At 37.1% G+C, this 17,363-nt stretch overlaps 1 protein-coding gene across 2 annotated transcripts in view; it reads left to right on the forward strand.

Moving 5' to 3' along the window:
- The window catches only part of LOC150107142 (homeobox protein Nkx-6.2-like), a 45,133-nt gene that overhangs the window by 14,325 nt on the left and 13,445 nt on the right, over positions 1-17,363 (forward strand). The window lies entirely within an intron of this gene.

The raw sequence follows: 17,363 nt of genomic DNA on the forward strand, positions 1-17,363 counted from the left end.
GACAATCATTGTAATTCGGCAGACGTTCCTCATCTGACATTGGACGTATGCGTGATATCGCATTTCATATGATAGATCTCTATAAGGTATACCTTTGTAACATTTTTCATTCCATGACAATATTCCTTTTTTTAATCTCGTATATCGCTTATTTGCTCTAAGAGATTAACTGCTTGTTTTCTCTTAACGTCAAGACTGTACAGGCATCATGGATTAAGGACGTTGGTGTTTTGCTTTCAGATTGACCACTTTCTGTTTCAGTTTAGGATACACTATAAAGATGGCATAACTCGCGTGGAATTTGTTAAAGAAAGCAGCCATGCACCAGTAAGATTGAGACAGCTCGTCGAACTGTTTAAACCAAGCTTAGTTTTGCTCCAATAAGAACAAAACTAACCAATTAACTGGATCGTTTTTGCACCAAAAAAAAAAAAAAACTATCAAGAATTTGGATCTGTTTTGTCTCTTCCTTGATAACACCATCTCATGGATGTGCGTAGCATGCATGGCCAAATTTCACATACCAAAAGCCTCTTAACGAGTAATAAATCCAAATATCAGAAACACATCACGGCCACTACAGTTAACACAAAAATAAATGGCAGCAATGATTAAAATGTGTTTGTAATTTCTCGAAAGATGCTCAGGATGAAAAGATCCCATCATTTTCTTTCAACTATTCTTTTGTTGCTTGCATTTATCGATTTAGCATTATGTGTTGGTCCGCACTTGGAGACTTGACTTATTAAAGCTTGCAGATTACACACACACACACACACACACACACACACACACACACACACACACACACACACACACACACACACACACGATATATGATTTTTTTGAAATTATATTTTTAAACAAAAATCGATTCCAAAAGAAATCCACTTTATGGAAGAACTGGATTGAGTTCATTTACAATTAGAGAACAGACAAAAATCTGTAGTGCTTTTGACAATCATTTAACTCGAGTACATTTTAGTGCTTTGTTCAATTCAGTTTGAATATTACTTGAATCGAGATAATCCAAGCAATATTGAAAACCAACAAAGGAAAGACATTTCGGCGAGTACACTGAGCAGCTTTGTTGTATGAATACAAAATCATTTTTAGCATTGTTCACAGACGGGAATTTGTGTGTGTGTGTGTGTGTGTGTGTGTGTGTGTGTGTGTGTGTGTGTGTGTGTGTGTGTGTGTGTGTGTGTGTGTGTGTGTGTGTGTGTGTGTGTGCGCGCGCGTGCGCGTGCGCGCGCGCTATTATAGCAAGGCTTGATTGAATAATGCTGTATAAACTCAATGTGGATATTGGGAAATTGATTACGAAGGCGAGTCCTTTTTTTTCTCATTAAGAGTTTAAGAAAAATTATGGAAAATAAGACACTCCAGTTGTGATAGCAAATAATATGAAATGACAGATTCAATCGGGATTACCGTCACGCTAGAAGCTTAGAATGACTTTCAAATGTAACATTCCATATTGGATGCAGTGTTATTGGACTGTAATCAGTCCCGCCAGCCGAGCCTAAGTTTGGTTCTCCTTTTTCCTTTTTAATTTTGCCGATAAAAAAAGGAATGTCACGCTGTAAAATTAGCTGCCCATTTACAGAACAGCAGTTTCTTTCGTTTTTATTATTAATTAAAAACGCAGCAAAATTGTCGGATGAATGCTATTTTATTTCCCTGAACAGACTGAAGTTGCGTATAAAGAAGAGACTTTTCAGCTGCAGTTCTTACCATCCATCTACAGGTCCATTAAAATATACAAATTTTGAAGAATGAAATTAAGGGATGAAAAGTTGGTTTAATTCCATTAATAGCTAATCCGCATGAAATAAGAGTCAACGACAATAACTAAATGACAAAGATTGGTACATTTTTCTTTATTTTAGGAATAGTCAAATTTGAACTGAATTCAAAGTCACTTGCCGATACAACAGGAGAACAAAATACAACACTGACGGTTGGTACTAAACATGGTTGGCAATGTAAGGACTTGAAGAGTTCTTAAATCAAAGATGTTCAATGTGAACTGTTGAAATGGGGCCTGAGTCAGGTTGTTTCGGAAGCATGATTTAGACCACCGAAGTTGTGAAGTCGGTATGTGATGTCTGTTAACTGCGTATGTCCTTTTCCTGGATTATAATGAAAAACCAGAGCTTCTGGTTTTCATCCAGCGAAAGAAAAGAATCTTAAAGGCTATTTTGCTTTCTTTCCAAGGCGGTATTCAAACCCAGGTGGTTCCCATCAAGGGGAGTTGTAATTGCGTTATGAAGCCGATTACTAATTTACGTTTTGTAATATTTCTTATTTTTGCAAACAGTTCTGTTCTGTCACTCTTGGAAGAATTTTCATTTTATACCAAATATAGTGGGGGGGGGGGGAATAATAAAAATGATTTGCAAAAATTCAGAACACCATAATTAATTAGGACTTATGATGTCCTTCCCAAGAAAACAGTAAAAGAATCAGCGCGATAATTAAAGTAATAATAAATCTTCACCCTAAAATTATTTTAGGGTGAAGATTTATCTTAAGCTGCTAGTCCATTCTTTTGGGGAGGGAGGGTGAAGGATTTCGTGCTATGTACACCCTCCTCATTCTTGTTCTCTTTCATCATATGAATAATCATTTCAGGGATGTGATTGAAACACTTTAAGTTCAGGAAATTAAAAAACAAAAGGGGGGAACAGAAATCAGCCTTTCCCTTGTTGTTGTCTCCATCCTTGTAAGATGAACCCTTTTATTTGGCGAAACGGCTTTAACATTACCGAGGACATGACCTTAAAAACATCACAGACTTCGGGCTTCTCCTAATATGTCAACGCCTAGTCCATCATGGATGTTTTCTTTGGGCATATTTAACGCACTAGGGGAGCGAGGGGGGGGGGGGTTGGAAAAGAACGCGAAGAAGAATGCGGTTGACTTCTAAGTTTGGTTAAATCAGGGAGAAACTGTCTTCGAAGTATCTTTAATTCAGGGTTTTTTCCTGAGGGTAGATTTATTCATTCTATTTTTAGAAAACACACCACGAACGCGCTGCAGTAATTCTGATTAGATTATTGACTCAGTAAAATAGGAGGTGTTATTGTAAGAAATAGACTGTGCAAGCAGCACACAAACCCTGGGAATATTAAACGCTATTACTTATATTGTCTTATACTAATCGGCTTTCTTTGTTATTATTTAATATCAAGTAATTCAAGCCACGTTAGCTTTTCAAACCACAAACTTTTCTTAAATAAACAACAAAAATTTACGAAAAGACAAGCCTTTGGTATGAGTTACTTTCTTAGCTGTTTTGGTTAATGGATTATCTTTTAATACTTTTAAAGAGTCAAAAGTGGTAAAAAAACTAAAAATAACCTGTCAAGTTGAAATCTTTTAAGCCATTTTTTTCAATTATTTATTTTTCAGTAAAGGTGAGTTAGCTTGTCACGAGCGGGTTATAGAATTTTTCCTTCTGGCAACTTGGATTTTCATCCGCTAACTATCCGAAAGAAACAGACACTGGCCTCATAGGCTTAAGTCATAATCCTGACCCAATCCAACCCAACTGACTTCACTTTATATTACAAACAAGGCTATCTTTTAATTAAGCGTAAACATTTCGGTCTCTCACTAAATATTCAGACGTTATAAACAACGTCAGAACACACTCACATATGCAACCGTCTATAAATAGTTCAAAATTTATACTGGATTGTTCGAAGACATCAGCTACGGCCTGTATCCATATATAAAGCCAATTTTTTTAAAATGTATTCCAAATTGTTAATAGTACTTGTTCCAGTTTAGAATACATCAGTTAGTTTAGGGCAAATTCGTGGTGAAGATGTACTCTTCAATAATGCGTTTTAGTCCTTAGGACTGGAGATCACGCGCCAAAACACAAGTGGCTTGTATCGCGGTGAACTGCATCTCCCTGTGGGAGCAGCTGCTCACAGTCGACTGTTCAAACTTGTAAACATGCCTGGAATGGAGACAAACAGCAAAACTACGTTGGTTGCGTTGGCGATGGGGTGGGGGAGAGGAAACATCAGTGACACCACTTGGGTGGGTTAGTGCGAGGTACAATAGAGTTCTCACGTGCGCGTTGTTTGCTAAAGACTTCTAGGAAGGAGGGTAAGATACCTGATTAGTCCAGCACATGGCTTTCGCGAAACCGGTGTCCCCGAAACAAGGGGAAAGGCGAAGGCGCACGTGCAAATAAGTGTCATCGACCACCGACCCGTTTTGAACGGGCGTGGAAGGCATCAAGTGTTCTAAATAGACCGTAACACATAAGGATCATGCGTGCCAGCCTTTGTGACCTCCGGATAGTTGAGCCTAATATACGAGCCCATAGGGGGTAAGGAGGTAATGGCTACTGCAGACCAGCAAGGTAGTCGGTGGACTTGATTAATGGGTTTGGTTTAAAGTCAGCACATTTTTAGCAGGATTCGACAGATTCTTTTCTTAAAGACAGAAACCACGACAGCGGATTCAGGAAGATAATCTTGACAGAAGGAGAATGTTTTAGTAAGAAATATTTCGCCACTTGGTCCTTGCAGGTGCACACAGAGAGATCCATGTTAGGTCCTGAATTCGTTTCGTATTATCACGACTTAAACATGTCGCATTCTTACTAAGAAGAGCATCCTAGCAAACCTCCATAAATCCATTCTGGTAACATTTCTGAAATGCTAACTTTTCAATTAATGAATCTCCAAACTTTAAACACTTCCCGCGATGTAATGTCAATGACGATTTCAATAATAATAAACATCGTAGATATATTTGCACTATTTAGAGACTCCTTCCTCCACCTCCAACCTTGCTGCTCCTCCTCTGTGTTTCGCGAACACAGAGGAGGAGCAGTTCTGACCACGAGTTTTTCTTTAAGCATAACGTTTCAGCATGTAGACGTCTGATCCTTATGCATTCAGAATTTTACTTTGTATTGCTCAACTCTACAATAGCGCTCTTATACTCGCGTACAGCTTTGTACATGATCTTTCATTACATTCGAGAGTATATCACGCATGATAAGAAACTATATTCTTCTTATCCCCATGTTTGCGATAAGCATAATTTTGCCAGTTAAGTGTCTTTCTTGTTAGCATAATAATAACAAACATCACTCTCTAAAATCAAAAACCTTATAGTCCTTATAAGGATTGGTTTAAAGGGGCGAAGCAAGAATGCTTTTCATCTTCCCCGTTATCTGTAGAGGACAGTGTAGGGATAAGGTGTTATTGAGCTATTAAAGCTCTGATCATGGCAGGAGGGTAACAGCAATAGCCGAGCCTCAGTTAGAGCTTCATTGGCTACAGCATTGCCATCCATTACCCTCCAAAGGTATTAATCACAGCATCACACGGTCAATTAACTCTCCATCCTTCCTAAAATCAAAAACCCTTCCGATAACTGAATCCATATTCCGTATATACATTGAACAAAATGGTTTACTTTTATGTTTTCATGTATTTCAGAAGTTCTTCGATTTTTCCAAGACTTTCCAGTGAATTTAAACAGTATATTAAATTTAACAAGAAATTATATTTTAATTTTTAGAAAAATTTTGACATCTATGAAGTCAACTGCTTTTATTTTGCTAATGGGTAGACGAATATACAAACTGATCACATTACTAAGGATACAATGTAAATAAAAGCATAACATAATATGCACACTAGTATTTTAATACGAGTTTCGAGCAGAATTATCTTCTCAACTTCCCAATACACATCAAAACATATTCTCACAGACATTCCCAGCTGTCATTATCTAAACAGAGTTACAGCGTTGCTGTTAAATGTTGACGACCATTCATTTCTCGTAGCTGAGTTCATGCGTGTACGTGTGCCAATTGTCAGCCACGGATATTAAGATCAGTCTGTTTATAGAAATATTCCAGTGTATCTGATCTGTACTAATATCACCAGCTCGCTTGCATATTTTTCTCCGTCTGCTTTCTTTTTCCCAGCAGGCCATCGTGAAAGACTCTGGTGAGACCTTCGCAATGTCAGGCTGTTGACAGGAGATAAGCATGCTGGGAAAAGTCGTTTTCGAAGCACATATCACTTCCCATAAAGGAAGATAAAACGGAACTTGCTGTTTCGCGTTAGAATCCTTGGGCGACACTCCCTTGTAGTTTCTGTCAGGCAAGAAGACGTCTCTGTAAAGGCATCGCTGGTTTCTTGCTTAAATGTTTAGGAAATTTGTTGTATGACGCACTCAGCTGCGTTATTATTATTATTTTATTTTTTATTTTTTCCACGGATTATTTTCTGAAATATAGTTAATATCCTTTTGTCTTGCTTTGGAAGATCTTTATTTGCAGTTCCTTGTAGTTATAATATCTAAGCGATATTATAACTTCCCATACTCGATCTTTTTCAACTATGTAGTCATTTCTTTATTTTTCCTTCGAAAGAGTTTTAAACACAGTCTCTATAAGAATTTGGATTTCCTGAAAAAAAATTAATTTTTCATGAAAATTTCATTCGTATTTTAAATATTGTATAAAATTTGCTGAAGAAATTTCTTTTTAACTTAGAGTCTTTTGACTTCGATGGCACTCTCTAATTAACACCAATAAATCTTTATTATTATTTATTTATTTATTTATTTTATTTCATTTTTTTTTTTTTAGTTAAATAAAAATCAAAAGGGGGACACCACTTGAGTGACTGCTTCAGACTACAAAATGCCTGTCTAGCATAAAGTCGAAACCACTGACAGATGTATTTGTAATTTGGTACTGCAAGCATAAAAAGTCAAAATGAATGAAGGAAGAGTCACAGTCGAAGCCATTTTAGAAACGATATTTTTGTAAAATATCAAGCAATTCGAACCTTACACAAAATTTGAGTACATGAATTTTTTCTGACACCCATCTAATAAAAGTTGCTTCAGTAGATGGCGGGGATTTATATTACAATCTGTATGTGTCTCTCTATCTCACACACACACACACACATACACACCATTTTTAACAAAATTTTAGCAAAATGTCAGATATCAATATTTGTGATATTTATTGATTTTCCAAAGAATAATTTAGACCTGATTGGGTTATTACGGGAAAACTCTACGCAGGCGAAGAATATCTTAAATCGTAGCGTGTTATTCCTTGTTGTATAGTTTACTTATCATCTAATATAACTGAATTTTTTATGCCCACACAAAAACATGTAAACCTATAAAATGCATCAGCACTATCTGCGAACTTACAGTTAGGGAATCTGTAAGCTGCTCTCCAAATCAAGCATATAAATGAATGTGTGCAATACTAAACATTTTTTTAAGAGGTAATCAATCTCTGCTAAGGATTCAGCATACACTACCCTTATATAAGTCACCAATCTTTTTCAGGAAATTCAAGCCAAATTCTGACATCACCCGAGGCTGATGTGAATGGTGTTCCTGCGGTGTCCGACATCAGACAAGAACCATTCGCATTAATTATATCTCGGGTGATGCCAGAATTTTGCCTGAATTTCCTGGAGAAGATTGGCGAGAAACGACTCAACCGAACATCAACATGATACCAGGACTTTATCTCGCCATACCTTTTTCTCAAACCATCGAAGTGTCTTGGGGAAAATTTAAAACCTCCAAAGCATCGTTTGAAGGCGAGGTTTTCAACCACTTTCATCTTCTCTATAGAAAGTTTTGATAAACGCATTACATCGTGACCACTTATCAATAGGTAGATAATTGACACAAGCTTAATAAACAATAATATTGCCACAGTATCTGATTTAAAAATAATCCTCAGAATGACGACATCCAGGCTGCGCTGAGCGCAATAAGATATCGCTACCTGTGTTCATCTAATCAATGCTGAAGCAGGTCCTAATAAGATGAGGGCAAACAAGTCTAAATGAACCCAAAGTAACGATAATTAAATGAAACAACATTAAATAACAACCTGAGCCTCTGTTACTATCCTGACATGCGCAATATGTCTCTTTGTCTGTTTCTTTATTTTTCTTTCATCAGTTCAAATCCCTAGTAAAACATTTCCCTTCCCTTATTGCAAATGTACATTTCAGTCGCTTTTCGAATGAAATTCGGCCTCACAAAATTTCCAATCACTTTTTATCACTAAGACGAATGCAGAGAAATTCGAAACACTCACCAAACAGCACTGCGTTCTGGATAAAGCTATTCAATAACATCTTTTTCTTTAATTTGTAGCAAAAAAAATCATTTATATTCTTCTCAGGCAATTTCTTCTACACGTGTAATTTTCTTGTATTATAATTTGTTTCGTGAAGACTCGGGATCAGTAATTATCGGAAATATTTTCATAAACTAAAATATCAAGAACAACATACTGGCGCCATCTATTGAAAGTTTCCAGAAATAAGAATGTGATGCTAATTGCAATAACCATCTACAATTAAGATAAAAGTAACAATATATATATATATATAGAAGTTTATATTTACTTCTTAGAGGAGAAAAAAAAGTGCGTGTTGTTGAATTTATATATTTGGTTGATATTTGCAACTAAATTGCATTTAAATACTTGATTATTCAATAGTAGATATAAGATTGATATTTTATTGGATCTGATATGTATATTGAAACCTTTCACGATATAGGATGTAATAGTAGAAAAAAATTGTGCATTATTCATAATACAGTTATAGTTTTGTTTGAAAATAAATTGGGCATATAACTGCGCTTTTCAAAGCAAAAAAATTAAAAATAATAATAATAATGAAAACGACCAAACAATACAATCCCAGTACAGCGGTTGAAATTTTATTGCACCTGAATAGGAAGTGAAAGAAATATTAATTTTGATCAGGTCCGCCTTTCGTTTTCAGAAAACGAGTTTCTCTCAGGTGTAGTAACAAAGCAGATCGGCAGATGGACATAAAACGTTCAATCAGATTGATATTTTATTGGATCTGAATGCCTTCTGTATATCTCAGCTGGTATTTGTTCATCCATTTCCTATCGGATTTCAATCAGGTGACCGTTGAAGTTTCTTAATATGGCGGGTGTGCGAAATCACTCACTTTCTTAGCCCGTTGGCGCATTATCACCCTCGCGAAAGAAGTCGTCATGCGCCGATCACAATTCCTGTTTCGAGGACATCCCAGTATTTCGGAGCATTTCATGCACGTGATGCAGTTCGTTCACGCTCCATTACATTTTCTAACCCTGAAACTTCTCTTTACATGAAAGACAAAGTAATAATAAGAATTCTCCGAGAAGAAAATATCACTCTTCGTTCTACGCTAATTACGTAATTCGTCTCAACCGGGTGTAGTGGCAAGCAACACACGCACACACAAGCTGATGACAATTATTTTGACATTTCAAACAGCCATTAAACGAAATAAAATAAAATCTCTGGATTCCATCCACGAAGAAGGGAGGGGGAAGAGATTTCTCATACTGTTAGATATAAGCGAGAACATTCTCTCTCTCTCTCTCTCTCTCTCTCTCTCTCTCTCTCTCTCTCTCTCTCTCTCTCTCGCTTCCTAAAAGCCGAAACAAAAGTAAGCGATTAACTACACAGATTCACATGAAAATATTTTCAGTGCAGTCGATTGCTATCACTATAATATATTGGACTAAACGCTCATCTTCGAATTAACGCCACATTAATTAAATCTAATGAGGCTGTGCTACTACAAAACAATACACGGCACAATCTGATAATCAGATTCTCATGGCTAAACTCGATCGAAATTGGGATTCCCAGGAAGTGAATTTCGCGTTCTATAGCGCTATACAAAGTGTTAAAGAAATTGCACCGCCTCTTCCATTTCCCTCTCATGTTGCACGCTGATGATAAACTACATGTCTCAGCATAAACGCAAAGCGAATGTACACCAAGTGACAGCTAATGCAATGCAATTCTTCGATTGTATTCATAATTAGAACACTTGTGCTTGTCTTCCAAGATCTCGTTTGGAATCTCATTAAGGATCCGAAAAATGTTTTGCATGTGTTTTTAACCGAAGTTAAGTTGATCACTTCATGCCTCTGATAAGTAAACAATCACATTAAAAAAAAAAACAAAAAGGCTTGGAATACACATTTCGATGAAATGGAGAATCGCGACTACAATCTCTTCTGTGCACACGACTCAACGAACGCATTCTTTAAGTGAACAAACAGGTACAATCTCGAAGCGTGTATGGCAGAACGACGATGCTGTGTTACCTCGCTGTCCCCTACTCTCATTTCCAATAGATGTCTGCTTATCCTACGCAGTGTCAAGGATGGTTTGAGTTTAATGAGGCGAACCTCGTGAATCGTTACTTAGGAGCGTGTCGTTGATGGATGACCACTGCACGCATCTTCTCGAAAGAGCTCCACCCTTTCTGAAGATGATGCCATTTCAGCACGGGGATGGGTGACCGTTTGACGGGGCGAATGCAATGATTTCTCCCAGTTGCTGACAAAATTTGTCATCTCGTCTTTCTAACGTCGGCATTTCGATTTCCAGGAATGTGATACACAATCCAAAAACCTACGTGTGTGTGTGTGTGTGTGTAGTCGCATCATGACCTGGAACCGTTCGACTGTTACGCGTGGTCATGTATTTTAAAAAACCAGATGGATCCCAACATTGATTAGATATGCAACTGTGGTGCAGTAAACGCAATCCAGTCAAAATATTACGCCTGTCGTCCTAATAGTTCGTAGCATGCCCCGCTTCTGCCAGATGCCAAATTTATCACTACGCGGCGTGGCATGAACTTTATGATATATTTAAAGGAATGTTGCAGAAGGCGATGTGCCACATCGTCACGATTGCTAACAATCGAACCGTAAGTATTCTCTGTGGAGGTCTGCATAATCCCAGAGATATTCTAAGGGATTCAAATACGGTCGATTCCGCGGCCTTAGCTTCGAATACCCACAAGGAAAGAGTATGTTCGATTGTCATCCAGGAAATACCACCAATCGTTCCCGGGTTAAATTCAATCGCCAACCATTCCGCAGTTTTTCGTTTATGGGCTTGCACGAAGCAGATCAACCTTGTTTCACTACGAGCGTCCTTGAGGCATGAAGCGCTCATCGGTACTCCGGGGAATGCTCTAGTGTACACCATCTTTCCATTCTTGGAACACATTTAATAAATACTGCACTCCGAGAACAGCCTAAAATATTGGCAGCTTCCAGGATTCTACCGTCGTTCAATCAATTATAATCACGCCTTTTTCGAAGATCACACGTCCCTTGCTCATGTCAATCAGCAATTTCAAAAGAACAGCACATTACACCCCCTGTAATATCACGTATACTGGTTTTCATCATGTTATGAGCGCCAGCTGGTGTGGAATCGCAGAGCGTAAAATAACGGGGATGATTACAGTATTTTGACCGGATTGTGTGTATGCAAAATTGCATAAGCACATGAAACACACACAACATTTCTGAGAGTAAAAACATCGAACCAGTGGATATGCTTCAAATCAAGGCTGTTGAAATCATCAAGAATAACAAGACAATAGCAACATTGGGCACACTAGAAGTATAATATGTATCAGAAGTGAATTACCATAAGAAATTACCAGGTACATTTGCATTAGAAAGGTACTTTTATCCAATTAGATATTGCTTTTATCACCAGCGCAAATTATGATCTCCTCCTCTCTGGCCTGTCACTATACAACAGTGGAGAAGTCTTTGTACTCGAGTTTCTTGACAAAAGCTCAACACAGAGTTCTTTTACCTATTGTTTTCATTGTAAAGCCAATTAGAATGATATTCTGAAATTAATTGCAAACGCAGTTTTGCATTTGCAGACAATTTACGGGAAATGCAGTGGTGACCTCACTGTGGCTGCAACAGGAATCGCGTGCCTTAAGAAATTCTTTTCATCGGAGCCCGCTGAAATCCCATCAGTGATACCTTAGTTGTCTTGGTGTAATCTAAACAAAGAACCTTAACTTACACAGGTATACTCGTGTTATATTAATGTTTCTGTGTCTTTTGTTAAATCTTGCAACTGTGACTAGGAGATCTCTGGCACTTTCATCGCTTCAGCTAAAGAAAAAAAAAAAAAACATAGAATTCTTCCTTCACGGATCTTTCCCACATTGGCACACATCAGCCTTATTATTGAAGCATCGAGACATTGCAAATCAGAACATCTTTTTTTCATTGTTTTCAGCAGATCAGAATTGTAATCAAACAAGATTCGATGGTTGTTTACCAGCAGGTTTAGATTGAGAAGTAATCGAAACACATTAATGAAAATAAAAAAGGCGCTGCAGTTCAAATTCCGAGTTTCTTGTTTCTCCCGCTTTGAGTGCCATTTCTATTCACTATCTTCTGCACATGGCGCGCATCTTTATTGCCTTCAGGGTCCTCTGGTGCTGCTCATGATGTACGCAGAATAAAATTATATTTCTCGAAGATTTCCTTTCTTTAGCAGCAACTTTTATTTTAAGAAAATGTGTAGTTTGTGTAGTCGAAAACGCGGGTCCTCACATTGACTCATATTTTCACGTCCACTTTCCAGAGAATAGGTCGTTTGTCTTTTATGGTTCCAGGTCAGGTAGCGAACAAAGTGTGACAAATGGCTGAGGCGTGACTGGAAAGCTCACACGTTTTGATGACTTCTTTCTGTTGTACTCCGTGGTGAGTTTTATTATTATTGCCGAGCCAAATACCGCTTACAAAAATTGCATAACCGCAGAACTTTGTTTTTCTGATTCGAACATTGTAAGGTGGAGTATCTTCTTTGGTGTAATCAGAAATCGACTCCCCCTCTTCATGAGGTCGTGCTCTTCATAATTCTAAGCACACAAGAATGCGACATCCGCAGAACTGCATGCTGCTAGAAAAGGTGACTACCATGATCAACGATGTGATGAAGGAAACAAATTTCTATAATTATATTATTGGCGTTGAATGAGCATTTAACTTTTAATCGCAACTTAAACCACTAAAGGTTAAAAACTTACAGTGACTAATACTGTGGGGGAGACCGTTAGATAAGCTAAGAGCCTTTGTTTACTCTAACCTTCAATGGATATAGTTGGAATATAATACGTGATTAAAATCATCTACCACAAAAGAATTCATTTTCCCTTGCACGTTCCGCTCAATATTCTGTCATGGCCAAGTAACTTACCCCCTTTTAAAACCAATTAATGTTCTGATAGGACGGTTAATCCTATCTGCGTAGTGTTTTATGGCTATCAATTGAACGTGTTCTTCTGACTAAGTCGCCTGTTTTCCAGTAGGGAAAACAGTCCCTTGTCACTTTTGTATGAAGACCGACCTATTCTCTGATTTTTAGTGAAAAGTGCTTGCGGAGAATCCTTGTAGTCTTCTTAGAGTAGCAGACCGCATTCAACGTAGGAATTCAAAACTGACAGAGCTGCAGAGGCTTTTACATGAAAGTCATAAAATGTAAATGGTGAGTTATTTGTGGATACAAAGCATTATTTTATTCCTAAATGTCCAAGATGGTAACAAGGTCTTGCTTATTGCTTACGACATTTATGATCATTCACTCCCCCTCCAAACTATCCGGAAAAGATCTACACCCGCAGGACTCCACATTCTTCCCTCTGACTTCACATTGATATGATGCACTTTAGAAAAGAACGCCAGTCTCCAAAAAAAAAAGAAGAATACGTGCTACTCCTTATTTCACAAGATATTTTACCAGACTGCCTCAATCAGTTACAATTGGTCTTCGGTCAGATAATCTTTTGCGATGATTTTCTTTGAGGCTTCTTCATTCCATTCTTTGTCGGCTCCGTTCTACGATCCAAAGGCTTCTGCAATATCTCAGGATCGTGATTCGTCCAGCCATAATTCAAGCAACTTAACTCTGCCTGATTCCGATTAATTTAGTCCTGTCTGAAAATATAAAACTGCCTACATTAGTAAAGGACACAGTAGTTGATATAAAGCATAAATGTTTGTGCCTTTATATCAACTACTGTGTGACCAATATTTGAAAATGTGCTTGTTTTATTTATTTATTTTTATTTTTTTTTGTTTCTTTTAATTTATTTTCAATGTGTAACTTGTAGGAATTTGCCAGTCATCTGTGTAACTGCTTAGTCACGCAAAGTAACTGCTTTAACGTTTATTCGATACTCTGTTTTTGAGAGACTAAACAGCTGTAAGAGTAGAACGGTGAAAAACATCGCAGATAAATCAAATTTCTGAACCAAAGAAATCAAAACTTAACTGAAGATGCAGTTGAAGTGGTTGCTGGCCACTTCAAGTGGTAAGATAAATCGTTTTACTCCTGTCAACATTGGAAAGGCATCACGTAATTAAAAAAAAAAGGAGAGTAGACCACAGAGAAATTCAACAAGAATAACAGTTCTGTGCAGATATTCCCGATTTTGATATCAAATTGCATCACAGATTTATTAGCCCAAAGAACTCACCAGTCCGAACAAGTTACTGCTGTCAACGGAATTTAACTTATGCCGAATTTGATATGTTGTCACAATTTTGTGTATTTCTTGTCGCCTGTTTATAACTCCATGAGAACGTTGTTCAAAAGAACTGTCTGACTAATTTGCCTCAGCTTGGCCGAATTTGCTTAAACACACATTCGCAAACACTTCATTCGACTTCAAGAGTGCGAAACCTCAAAGCTATTCCTGTAACAATATTTTCAAAAATTATAAACTGAATACGAATGCTCGAAGTGGCAAGGTTTCCCTCTCACGGAAAAAACCTCTGGTTTTTTTCCTCCTTCAAGGGAAGGAGAAAAATTATATTTCCTCCCCTTTTTTAAGGGAAGGAAGCATAATATTTTTCTGCTACTTGCAAAATTCCCTTTTTCCCTCCACCAAAAATAATATTTTTATCGTTTTACATTACTCTGCAATCAATCGATCATTAACCTTCAGTAAATTCCACCAAACACCAGCCCCTCCCCTCCCCTCCACTTCGGAGCTATTAAAATAAATAACATTTTCTGTATTTTTAATCTTATTTCTACAAGAATAATTCGATGATTTATTAGGAATACTTTCAGAGCTGTTGCTTATTTGCAGAAGGTTTGTTTCTATGCATCGCAGGTCGTCACGCGTCCGATTTCTTTCCGTTGCATTTGGATCCGAAAACAAAACAACAACAAAAAAGTTATCTGAAGCACAGCGCTTCAGGCAGTTCTTCTTTATTCTGATTCTTTCTTCCTATCATCTTATTTGTTGACCGTTTCGTATCATATTTGAGAAGTTCTATTAAGAATAAGGAGAGCGTTGCTTTTTATGGTATCTTTGGTCTAATCTATCACTGACGAGATGCGTAGACGCTGTATGTTTAAGTCGTAACGTAGAAAAATTATTTTTTACGTACTTATTCTAAGACCCTTATATTAGAAAAAAAAATAAAGAAACACAATCATATAATAATTGGTTTTTGTTCGCAGTACACCGGATGAATAAGGATACCGTTAGCAGTGTGGAAATGGAAACAGCCCTCTCTCCTCCTCCTTGTAGATACAAAGTATAAATGGAGCACGTGTATTCTCTGCTATTGCACCCGTTCACTGGCTGTTGCTTTTAGATGGCGCAAAATTCTAATTGCTATTCCAAGAACAGCTTGGTGACTTAAGAATGCCAGTTAGTTGATAAGACTTATAAAAACTTCACAGTAGTTCGCGATATTCAACTGTGAATTAAGAAATTGTTATGTATATCGCATTATCATCATTTTATCGTACTTCGAAATCCGAGTGCAAACAGATGATGCGACACGGGGTTGTATCGAGAGTCACAGCATGGAACTTGGCTCGTAAGTGCAGCCGAACCATTCGTCCGCCCTCCAGTAGCCATCATATCTGAGACGTAGTTAATTAACTGAACTTTATAATTTTTTAAGAAAATGTTAAAGCAAATAATGCAATATTGTACGAGTTCTGTCTAATATAAAAATAGCAACAACGCAAGATTTTAATATTTTAATGTAGATTCTTCATCTTATATTCTGTTCTTTGCTTTATTCAAATAAGTAAATGAAGAGTCTCGAATTACCCTGGATGGACGAAGACGACTCCATTCCGAGTACTTTTCTAAAGTATATAAAATTGAGAAAACAACGCTATATAGAAACATTTGGGGGTGCGGAGGGTGCAGTTCGCCCCTGGCGGCACATTGAACCTTTTTGAACTTTTGCAGTTAATTCTAACATACAGTCTGTAGAACTCATTCCCAAATATTGTAATACTACTGCGAATTTTCCTCCCAATTGCTGTAAGTGTTGCTAGTTGTGAGAGGAGTTTTTCTAAATAAAACTGATTAAGAATTACCTACATTACTATGAAATAGACTTCGCCAATGTCATCGACGATTTTGCTAACAGAAAAGCAAGAAAAATAACATTTTAGAATGTTGAAATTAAAGTTTTACTTAAAAAATAAACATAGTGTTTTAATTTATTTCTAAACTGTACGTCGTTTTGGCTTTTTGTAGTATTTTTGGTGTGTATTGAGAGGGGCGGCAAACTGAAGGATCGCCCCGGGCAGCAACAGCTCTAGCTATGCCACTGCCTCTTTGTATTTGCAAAATCCGAAAAAACAATAAATTTAAAAATAAATATATTTTAAAACGCTATCTTGCTACAAACTATAAATATATTTTTTCCTACAGTATTTTTCTGAATCTTAGTTCGGAATCAGAATGGTGTCGCTAGACGTAAATAAATGAATACGAATGCTTTATTTGATCAGTTAGTTTTTCGTCCATTTTTTTAAGATAACCATTCATAAAACATTAAATCAGAGGGAAAAGTTTTGGTTTATCGATCCACTGAAGTAAAAGCACTTGAAAATCGATGCTATAAAATCCAATAACACACATCAATGTTATTAGTAATCAGAGAAAACACTATTTAAATTAAGGGGATATTAAATCCCACATTGTTTCAAAACCGAATAAGAAACTCAAAGATCGGAATCAAAGAGTTTCATGCCGAATATAGTAACTATAAAAGTATCGGCGACTACTAGCGTAAGCTCAAGCACGTAGTCCAAGTACGTAGTACAAACTAGGGCAACTCGTTTGCACTACGTGCTTGAGCTTACGCTAGTAGTCGCCGATACTTTTATAGTTACTATATTCGGCATGAAACTCTTTGATTCCGATCTTTGAGTTTCTTATTCGGTTTTGAAACAATGTGGGATTTAATATCCCCTTAATTTAAATAGTGTTTACATCGCCGAAACGAAGCCTATTTTGGCTCTTTATTTTAAATAGAGAAAACACTGTTAAAATCAGCGTGTGGTGCGTTTCAATAGCTGCTATGTTCGAAAGCAATTATTTCTGTAAGCAATTGACGAGAGCGGTAAAACATGTGCAAAACGATAGTAACAGACGAACCAGCCTCGGTATAAAGACCAAATAACACAATTAATTGCG

The sequence above is a fragment of the Typopeltis vanoorti genome, chromosome 4 (genome assembly GCF_054136105.1).
Source record: "Typopeltis vanoorti isolate ZY-2024b chromosome 4, IOZ_Tvanoo_1.0, whole genome shotgun sequence".
NCBI lineage: Eukaryota > Metazoa > Arthropoda > Arachnida > Uropygi > Thelyphonidae > Typopeltis > Typopeltis vanoorti.